This window comes from Parus major, chromosome 1A (genome assembly GCF_001522545.3).
Source record: "Parus major isolate Abel chromosome 1A, Parus_major1.1, whole genome shotgun sequence".
In the NCBI taxonomy this organism is placed as follows: domain Eukaryota; kingdom Metazoa; phylum Chordata; class Aves; order Passeriformes; family Paridae; genus Parus; species Parus major.
The window spans coordinates 60,124,501-60,134,839 of NC_031773.1; the positions used below are offsets into that span (position 1 = coordinate 60,124,501).

A 10,339-nucleotide genomic window follows, 5' to 3' on the forward strand; every position below is an offset into this window, starting at 1 on the left:
ATAATTCGGAGGGAGGGGGTCTACATTCATTCATCCGAAGGGAGGCTCCTGCTCTCCCTAGCAGACACCTGTCTTCTAGAACCGAGACAACAGTGCTCCAAGGAATGCCCTGAGATTTGCTGTTTGCAGTGCTTGGTCTGCAGACACGTTACTGCTAAGAGCTCTGAAGTGAAGCTCAGAACAATGCCTTGTGTTCTGTGTTATACGAATCTGGTTCTTTATTAGGAAGTTTCTTTCTAGCTACTGAAGTATGTTTAGGAATACATCTTGTTCCTATGGAAATCAGAGAGAATTCTGCTCTTGCCTCCAAACAGAGCAGGAACAGACTCCCTGTCTGCAACATCAGACATCTTGGCATAAAGTGAGAAAATTGGGAGGGCCTGCTAAGCTTCATTAGTGTGGGAAGGTCAGCCTACAAATCAAGAGACTCCCACAGGAGAAGCAGGAGGGCTCCAGCACACGCAGAGGGGAGGCCTCCCCCTGCCTTATCCCTGGAGAAAATCCCAAATCCACTCCTTGGCTCCTTCCCCCTGCCAGCCCATCCTGGCAGCTGAAGGTAAAAGGCAGCTATGGCTGAGGTGCTGCTGAATCCAACACTGAGCAATACAGGTATGGGAAGAACTTGAATTTCTAAGAAATTTGAGCTGACATCTCTATTTTATAAGTAGAAAACACACCCAGGTCCAAAAATTCCAAAATGGCTAGGGAGTTTGAGTACGTGAATTTGCATGTGTGTAATCAGGTACCTCAGAGACGGGGGAGAGGCATCCCTCCAGAATGCATTTTTTAAAACACAGATTTATTTGGGTTGTTTCAGACATGGGCCTTAAAAGCCTAAGTAGTTTTGAAATTATTATACATGGTTCATTAAAAATATGGTGAGTAAGTGAAAGGCCAGAAAGGAGCATTTTTACATCTTCACGTTTAATAAGTTTCACTTTTTAAAATAATTAAATGACAGAAACAGGAGAGTTTTACATTACTACTGGTATGTAAAAATATAGTTTTTGTTTTATCTTAAGTTTGGCCATTAAATTCTGATGAAAAGCAGAAGTAAGTCTACCATATATGAGAGATACCATTTTAAAAGTCAGTTTTTCATCTGCAAACCTTTCATACAAAACAATCATGCCTCAGTCTAAAAGACTGGTTTATCAGAAAGATTATTAGCATGATTTTGAAATGAAGACCAAACTACAAACCCTATAGCTAAATCAAGTACATCACTATTTGAGGTATAAACCCTTTATAGTAGCTTATGAAGAACATAACTGAGCTCCCAACTGGAATAACAGAAACATCTCTCATACCTTCCTAACACCATTACTCACTCCTTTCAAATGAGGTTGTGCATTTTATAAGCTCAGAAAGTATACCTGGAAACTCACCTGCTCAACCCTCTCCTAAAAATATAGAAAAAAATTAAAAATTTCACTTTGAATATTTAGTGCTGGTCTCTGCCCTTCATGAGCCCCTTGCTGCCAGTATGCCTATTTTAAATTCATAATGGACTTATTTTTCCATCCAGAAAACCAGTACATTCAACCTGACAGCAAAGAGGAAAAGCAGTGATGAGCCATTCTTTATTTTCAAGTCCTTGGAGTACATACCCTGTGAACTTTTTCTCTGAAATCTGGTTCCCTAAAATATATTCAGCAAGATGAATGTTAAGGAACTAGCACTGGAAGCAATTCCTCCATCTTCACACTGATCTCCAACAATCTCACTGGTGTACAGATGCCAGTGACCTAGGACTGAGATGGGAAAAATCTTGGCTCCGCTTTGTTATTGTGCTGCACTAACATTTTCCTGCTTCTCCAGAAATCTTTCTAGGCAGAATATAGGCACACAGCAAAATAAGCAACACTGGATGATGATTAATGGGGATAGGAAAAAGTTAAGATAGTGGGATAAAATGACTTGTCCAGAGTAGATCATTTACAGAGAAAGAAACTCAACCACCTCCTCTAAATACCAGTCCAGTATCATTCATCCCAGGTGTGGGACTTCCAACACCAGAGAAACAAAGAATATTAAGTCTATTTCCACATGACAGCAAAGTTTGAGCAATAGGCTGGTTGAGCAATTTGAGGTATCTTGAATATGAACACCATTAGAAGCACTATTGTTTATAAAACCAGCATAGATTATATCCAAGTTACTTTGATATAATGTTGAGTAAAACACAGAGCAAAGCAATATTATTATTATCCATATTTATAGATTTAGCCTTCAAGTCTGTGTACTTTTTTCCCCACTCCCTCAAACAAAACCCCTTTATCAGTGACAGCTTTACATACTCAGATACCTTCTCACAAACTAAAGTGATTATTGTTCTGAAAATATCTATAAAAGTAATAAAGGCTTGCTACAAATTATCTTTCTTGATACCTGCTACCAGTCTTAAAAAATAAAGCTAAGAATTTTTTTTTTTACCCCCTCATGGTACCTAGGGTCTGAAAATTAACTGGAATATCTGTTGCTCTTAATACCACCAATAATAAAAGGCTGAGCTTTACAGAGGATGCACAGCACAGAGTAAAACCTGTATCACTTTCTCTCTACTTGTATTGACTGTATAGCACTAAGTAGTAAAAATTTAGTTATTCAGCAAGGAAATTTAGGTCAATGACATCCAAAGGAGACAAGACAAAAACTAAGATTTCTGGTTTGTTTTTTTTTTCTATTAATGGGATTGTCGTAAAATTATTTCACTGGTAACTAGGGGCTGGTGATGGTCCTCAAATCACAAGAAATATTTTCAGACAGGTATCTCACTACTGAGTTACTAAACAACAGAATACAAAATTCAAGGTCACAAGTCATAGAGGTATTTCAGTAAAAATACCTTTAGGGTATTTTAGCAAAAGCCTGAAGTGTGATTTGCCTACTCCAATGCATTTGGAATGAGGCAGATGTTTTAGTACTTTGCTGGAATGAGCTGAGGATAGACTCCTCATAACATGAGACACTTATAACAGTTTATTCACTCAGAAGGAGTGTTTCAAGAAAGAAGAAAGAATGTATGCTTCATATAGAAGTTCCCCCACTATTATAACTTCCTACTCCAGTAATCTGAAACAGTCACAACTGAACGTCTCTCAGGCAGTATTTCAGAACTGGATATTCCGAAAGATTCCATACACACTCCCAATGCTCTTCAACATAACACTACATATTAAACTGTATCATGCAAAACCATGAAAATTTGCAGGGGAGTTTCAGATGTTTAACCTAACATATCGTTAAGTTAAAAATGTATGTTTGATCATTATCTCTAAAAAGAGCTTTTAAGTCCCTCTTAGGTTGCAATGCTAAGGCAAGTGATCAAGACTGTCATTCAGTTTCACAGCATTTTCTTCCCTTACTCTTGCATCTTCTCACTGGAGGTGTACTCTTTATAACAGTGGATATTCCTACAAATTTCAAAATGCTAAAGACTTTCATTTTTACCTGGTTCTGATGAAGATAACCCAGGAAAGTTAACCAGGAAAAAATAACATTAGAAACACTCTTTACAGCTGGATGCTAACGGTTCCCCCTTTTGAAGGCCAGCAAGACTGTGCTATGTTAAATAAAGACTGGAGTTTAAAAGGAGGATTTTTATCTCTACCATTAAGGAAAAGGAACTTATCATGTATGTTCTCTCCTCCTCTCCTCGTAACAGAGGGCAACACACTCGTATACTCGATTTTAACAGTACTCCATCTTAGATAAAGTGCTGTGCTGGATTAACTCTGAGCACAGGTGCAAGTAAGCGATATTTCCTTCTGTTAAGAGCAGTGGGGTAGGAAGAAGTTAAAGAGACCTGTCAAGGTCACACTACAACGCGATGACAAACTTAGAGGGGAAGTCACCACTACTTCCCAGCTCAACTGTATCAGAGACTGCAAAACGAATCTCCTCAAAGGGCTCTGTGCTGCCAAATGGCATACAAGCAAGAAGATCAGAATCACAGTTTTTAGCACTAACACCTCTCAGGAGTACGCTGAACGCGAGACGAGTCAGAACACGTCTTAGTTTAAGCTTTATACCTAAACGAGGTAATGCAGCAGAACAAGTACTCAGAAACCATGTGTAACTCTCACACTTGCTCAATTACATCCACGTTTCGTCAATTAAGTCTAGGGAAATCGTTGAGCTTTGGAGGAAAAGCGGAAGAGGGGCTACAGGATCACTCACTCAAGGTTTATTTGCTTGTTTTTGTCCCCGGTGACAAAACACGGTGCTAGTACAAATATGAAAAGAGAGACAATCAGGCAAATAGGTAACTCCGAAGGCTCCGAGGGGTCCTGTCGTCATGGAAACAAGTCACCGCTAATGAGCTTTCCACGGCATGAGTGATTAATGCCCGAGCCCTGTAAATAAACATTAATTCCGAGCCCAAACAGACAGAGGCAGCCGTTGGGTTGGGGCGATCAGCTGCGCAGCGCGCACTCGCCGCGGCTCCCTGCGCACGAAGGGGACCGCACAAAGTTTCCCGAGCGCTGCTGCCACCGCGCTGCGCGGGGGAGCGACGGCGGCCACCGCACAGCACAGCCCGGGCCGGGCCGGGCGCTCTGCCCCGCTCCTGGAGCCGCAGATGTCCGGCAGCTCATGGAGCAGTGCAGCCCGCGACCCGCACAGGCACACAGATACACCAGCCCTCACCTTGCGCTAAGTCGCTTCCCGGACACAGCCACCTTTCCCGACAGTCCACGAAGGAGAGCGTGGCTCCAGCTTGTACCCGGGGACGGCAGCGGCGGCACCTCCGACCTCGGAGAGCAGAGCAGAGCACGGTGCTTCAGCGAGCGGGCGGAGGAGGCACCGATGCACAGGAGCAGGAGCAGCTGCTGCTGCAACCTCCTTCCCCAACTCCCCCATTCCCTCCTGTCCCCGCCCGCTTCTCCACCTTCTCTCTTCCTGCCCCCGCCCCCGCTCCAACCAGCTGCTCTCGCTCCACCTGGACCGGCTTTCCAGGTGCCTCCCTGCTCCCACACGCGTCCCCTACAGCAGCTGGAGCTCCGGGGTGGCGGCTCCGCCTCCTGCCGCGCTGGCTCCGCTGTCCCGCACGGAAACTTCCCCGCTGTCGGCGCTCCTGTTCTGTTCGGCCGGGGACATCGCAGCCCGGAGCCCTGTCCCGGCACGGGGACAGGCAGAGCCGCCCGGAGGTGGCCACTCACCTCAGGAAAGCCCGGCAGTGTCCTCCGGGGATGGGGGTGAACACGGCGCTGGCGGCGTCACCGATGGAGGTGAAACCTGGCGGGGGAGCGGGGTGCTTCCTGCCCTCTCCCTGTTCTACTCCTCCTGCAGGACTCCCCGGGGAGGGACGCGCTGCCTGCACTGCCGGGCCGCCTCTGCGGTGGCCGCCGCCCGCCCTCCGGAGCCGGCGGGGGGGATGGATGAGGAAGGGGGCGCTGGCAGGGCGGATGCGGCCGGAGCTGAGCCGTGCGGTACCGCTCTGAGGGGCACAAGGATCGGCTTCCCTTGGGCAGACTGGGCTCTGTCACCAGAAAGCGGGCGGCCGGACCAGGAGGCGACAGTGCTGCGGCTTCCCCAGGGCTCCCAGCCAGGCGCTGGTTCCCTGCCCGGCTACGACCCGGACCCACTCCCTTCTTCTTCCCCCCCCGCTCCCGCACGCCGCCCTCCCTCCCAGGCGTTACGAGGGCACCGGGGATTAAGTGTACGTTCAATTTTAAGAGCATTATATTAATAAACAGCGATTCGGTGGTTTTAAATCACTCTGCGAGCATCCATCCAGCAGCCTGTTAAGAAGGAATCCTCTCCAAGCATCGGAGGGATCAGAGCGCGGGCGCCGCGTCCTCCGGTGCCTCCGGCGGGGCTTGCCCGCGGAGCCGCGGCCGAACGCCCGCCTGCTGTGGGGTTCCTTAGGAAAATTCCTTACGGAAGAGCCCTGCCCGGTTCGGGAAGGAGGTGCGCGCACAGCTGCCGGCGGGAGGGACGGAGGGAGCACCGGGAGAACCCCGGCCTCCGCCTGGGAACAGCCCCAGAGTTTGTCCCACGTCTCACTGGAGACTAAACCAGCCCGGGCTAGGCAGGGGCTGGCCGTGAAGCCGGAGTTTAGACGCTGGAGGAAGTGCACGCCTTTAGAGTAGTGGAAATGTGGCTTTTATACGGCGTGACGCCAGCGGACACACGGACAGCAGCGCGATGTGAGCCTTCCTGGCTGCCAGAGAGAGCCTCGAGCTCACCTGCGCACCCGGCGGCCTCTCGCTGCTGCAGCACCCGCGGCTCCAAGACAAAGACTGAAGCAACCCCGAGATGGGAAGAGGAGGATAGGCACTGATTTGAGGGCTCAGCCCTCAAAAAATGGCTAAAGCTTCCCCTTCTCCCCCTCCTTCCCTCTGCATCACAGCTCCAGAGACCAACAGGTGGTTGGCATCTCAGAGCTTCAAAGATCTAAGCTAATCTAAGTACTGTCTATAAATGACCTCTCTCATGAATTAACATTATAAGAAAAAAAATATTTTTAATTTACATTTTAATGTAATGCAAAGTAGGGAGCTCCAGACACTGTTGCAAAGAATGATGACTCATGCCCACCACATGTACATTGTTTATTGTCCGAAGATGGGACCGAGTTTAAATTAGGCTGATTGATAACCTAATCCGAATGTTCTCAACTGCTTCCCTATAATTATGTTCTGGAGAAAGTAAAGCATCATTTCTTAACCCTAGTCTCTCTCCCTGACACATTTTAATTTAATCTTGTGTGGAACTACATGTTTTGAATTTCCTAGCAGGTGGAGTGCTCTTTCTGCACAGGCACTGCACATGGAAAGGAATGATCACAGATGTACTTCTCAGATCAGGCAGGAATGTAAACCATGGTTTTCTGCACATTAGCAGACAAAAGCTGTGAGTTCAACAATTTCAAACAGAAATTAATACCCTGTCAGCTTGTGCTAGTTTCTCATACTGGGTTGTCTCATTGCACAGCTTTGTTAAACTAGGCTTCACCATCCTACTGGGACTAATTCTATTTCAGACACCAAAAAAAACCCTCCTTATGGCTAGGTGGGCTGCTGTTATTTTTTCATAAAATAATTACAGAGCAAAGAAATGATGAACCATCAGTTCATCTGTTTCCTTCTTGCAGTCCCATACTATTGCCAATTCCTGCATTTCACTGAATCTCCAGAGTACAAGGGCAATAAGCTGTTCTGTTCCCTGTTCTTCATTTGTTTTTTCTTTTTCTTTTCAAGCAGATGGTATTAAGGAAACTCTTCCCACACATACACAAAGATTCAAGTCCATTCCTATAAGGAACTCAGGCTTCAGCTACTCCTTTTGTTCTGTGCTTCTCTTTCTGTGAGAGTAACACACTCTCACCCTCACCCATTTCATTGTTGTGACCAAAGGAGAAGCTATGGCCAGTCTCCTCTAAATACGACACAAACAACTCTGTGGTACTCATGCCTATTTTGTGAGGAGCAGACATTTTTCAGTGGATAAATGTGTGAGGGGAAAGATCAGGATGAAGAGTGTTTATTTTTGCTCAATATTTTGGAGGAAAGAGAGAAACGCTGGGCTTTTAATGGTTTGAGCTTTCAATTGGCTTTTGGTCAGATCCCAAACCCACAGGGTTGAAACACAGCAAACAGTAATAGGGAAATGCAAATTAAGACAAGAAATTAAAATTTAATCCCGATCAATGATTCTGTCATCCCATGCTTGTACCAGATGCAGCAACCAAATGCTTGTGTCCCAACAGCCTCATCATCTGCTTGATGTTGTGTGGCTCTTTCTGCAGTAAATATAAAATAAAACAAGTATTATATTTTAGCGAGTTGGTAGACACTTTCTATTTTCTAAAATATCTACAAATCTTCCCACTCTAGCACTCCTGTTTCATAAATAAAGCTGTTCAAAATCATGACTTCTGCCCCAGTGTTACCTTCAAATACCTGCCTTGGTGTGGAAGATGACACCAATCAAAAGACAGTGATTTAACTATCACTCTTGCCAAAACCAGTGCTGGAATTGGTGTTAGGTTTCAATACCACCGAGTGTGGCAGTGTTCCCAATCCAGCCTATACTGCTTCAAGGTTTTGATGTTAAAGCTCTATATAAAAATACAGAAGATGGTTAGAATCCAAGAAGTGATCATTTGCTTAATGTGATATAAAGAAACCTTAAACAGGAACCTCATTTGGGCCTTGAGACAATACCACAGTAAATAGTAAAATAATGAAAAATAGCATAAAGCTGCTATTCAAAGAGCCTTTTTTCTCTCTCATCTGGAGTTAGAGAAAGGCAGTATTTTCAAGTTCACAATATCTGAGAAGCTAATTTGCTATTTTAGCCCTTACAGGCCAGCTCTACTGGCTCACATAAACTAACTTTGCTCACAGGGAACATCCCACTGACTACAGCAAGGACAAGTTCACACCCCAGGCTTTACACTGCAGATTCTGTACTGGGACAACTGTGTCAGGGGCCAAATGCTGCAATGATCTGCAGACATGAGTTATACATGAAGATAAGCAGGTGTCTAAGCCTTTGTGGGTCTGACCCCAAATTTCTCAGGTATTCTACACTAAAGATGGAAGGCCAAAAGCTTAATTGTTCTGTCCTGGGAATCCCATTCACTTTCATTGTCTGTATGAGGATGAAAAACTTCATGTTTAACATAAAGTTTTCCCTTGGTAGCATCAGGAAATCTTGCTAAGGTATTATATGCACAGAAATACAGCATGTCAGTATCAGATTCATTTCTGAAAAGGCTAATTTACCTTCTAGCATTCCTAGTAGTTTTCATTGGACTATAATGACATGAAATGCTCTGTTTCCACACAGTGTTTGGAAAATACTGTAAGACAGTGTTTCAAATATTGTTTCACTCATCTTTCATAACTCATTGTAAAAGATTACCTAGGGGGAAACCTGCATGGGTTTTCTTTTGTGAGGGACTTACATGCTGACAAGGTGCATTAGATCATTCCAGATGAAAAGTGTTGGCATCTGCAGTGAATTAACAGTCAGAGTGCTGACTGCAAAAAGGGCAGTCCAAACTTAGGTGGTTTGGACATGGCCTTGGCTATCACATGGTCACTGAAGATAGCCAAAGATGGTTTTACAAAGCTAAATGTCAAATAAATTACTTGGGGACGGCCCTTACTGTTGCTGTCCAGGCTGTACATGTGTATATAAATGTATGTATGTTTCATTTTCAGGAAAAAAAATTATATTTAAAAAGTAGATCAGAGCCAAGAACCTTGGCATATACTTCTAAAAACATTCTTGAAGCTGTGAGTCTGGAAAGGACTACCTCTAACATAAATACTTGGGTATCATTTAAATTAGCTGGGGTTTCCAAAACAAAAACAAAAAAAAAAGAAAAGGAAAATAACAGAGGCAAAACAATAGTTAATTATAACAGTGTAAGGACATTTATCTGTGTGATTTGTGCACACATAATAGGCACATATACATAAATACACATTTTTCAAGCCCACATCCAGGGAAGTAGAGTGGGTTGCAATATTACACAGTGCAGATGCCACTCCATGCTAGCTGGTGGTAAGGGCTTGTACTGGTAGATCCATCCCAGAACACACACAAATGTGTGGGATTGGCATTAATCCTGTTATCCCAGAGGGAAGGACATTCATTCCTCCTCCCACAGAGCAGCCTACCAAGAATTCACAATGCTCTCTCCTCCCCTTGATTCCTAAGCCAGCCAGACTGCAGCACCTCTCTCCCCCTCATATGCACTCCAGGCAGCTGCTGCTCAGAAGGGCAAGAGGGGAAGTGAACTGTTTTTGTGGCAGCAAATCAAAAATACTGGTTGCTTCTGGGTGTAGACAGTGGGTTCTGCTATGGCAGCCGACATTTAAAACACATTCACACTTGTCACACAAATATTACACAGCATGTGGATTGTCCCTGCCTAGCTCAGCAAGGCCATCCCTCTCCCCACTCTCTTTTAGATGCTTTTTGCTCCGTGTCTGATTGCCAAGGAGAAAATGTGTGATTGCTCCCAGAAGGTTAACAGACCTCTGCTCTTAGGCTGTGCTACCATGCACTTGTAAAGCAGAGAGAGGAGAACTGGAGTAGCCTTCCAGGCTGACATTAAAAGCAAAGGTGCCTCTGCAGCTCTCTGTAAAAAGAAAACCATCCTTCTGAGTCATTTTGTGCACAGCAGAGGAGTTATTAGTTCCAAAAGAGTCTGAGTTGGATGCGGCTGGATAACTTTGTGTTGGTGAAGAGAGGAGGGGGGAAGTGAAGAGAAAGGGAAGGGAGGGAGGGAGGGAGGGAAGGAAGGAAGTGGCAGAAGGAAGGCAGGAAGTGATGGAAGGAAGTGGCGGAAGGAAGTGGTGGAAGGAAGTGGCGGAAG

The 10,339-nt window shown here is 45.1% G+C and overlaps 1 protein-coding gene across 5 annotated transcripts in view; it reads right to left on the reverse strand.

Annotated features, from left to right (window-relative positions):
* The window catches only part of SHISAL1 (shisa like 1), a 78,812-nt gene extending 73,540 nt beyond the window's left edge, over window positions 1-5,272 (reverse strand). For 3 of the 5 annotated variants that reach the window (XR_001521867.3, XM_015629413.3, XM_033514486.1), the window contains exon 1: window positions 4,651-4,859. The gene's annotated coding sequence lies outside the window, so the exon portion shown is untranslated. Of the gene's footprint in view, window positions 1-4,650; window positions 4,860-5,162 lie in introns of those variants that run through there. The other 2 variants (XM_033514487.1, XM_033514488.1) reach the window with 2 other exon arrangements.
* Window positions 5,273-10,339: the final 5,067 nt, after the last annotated feature.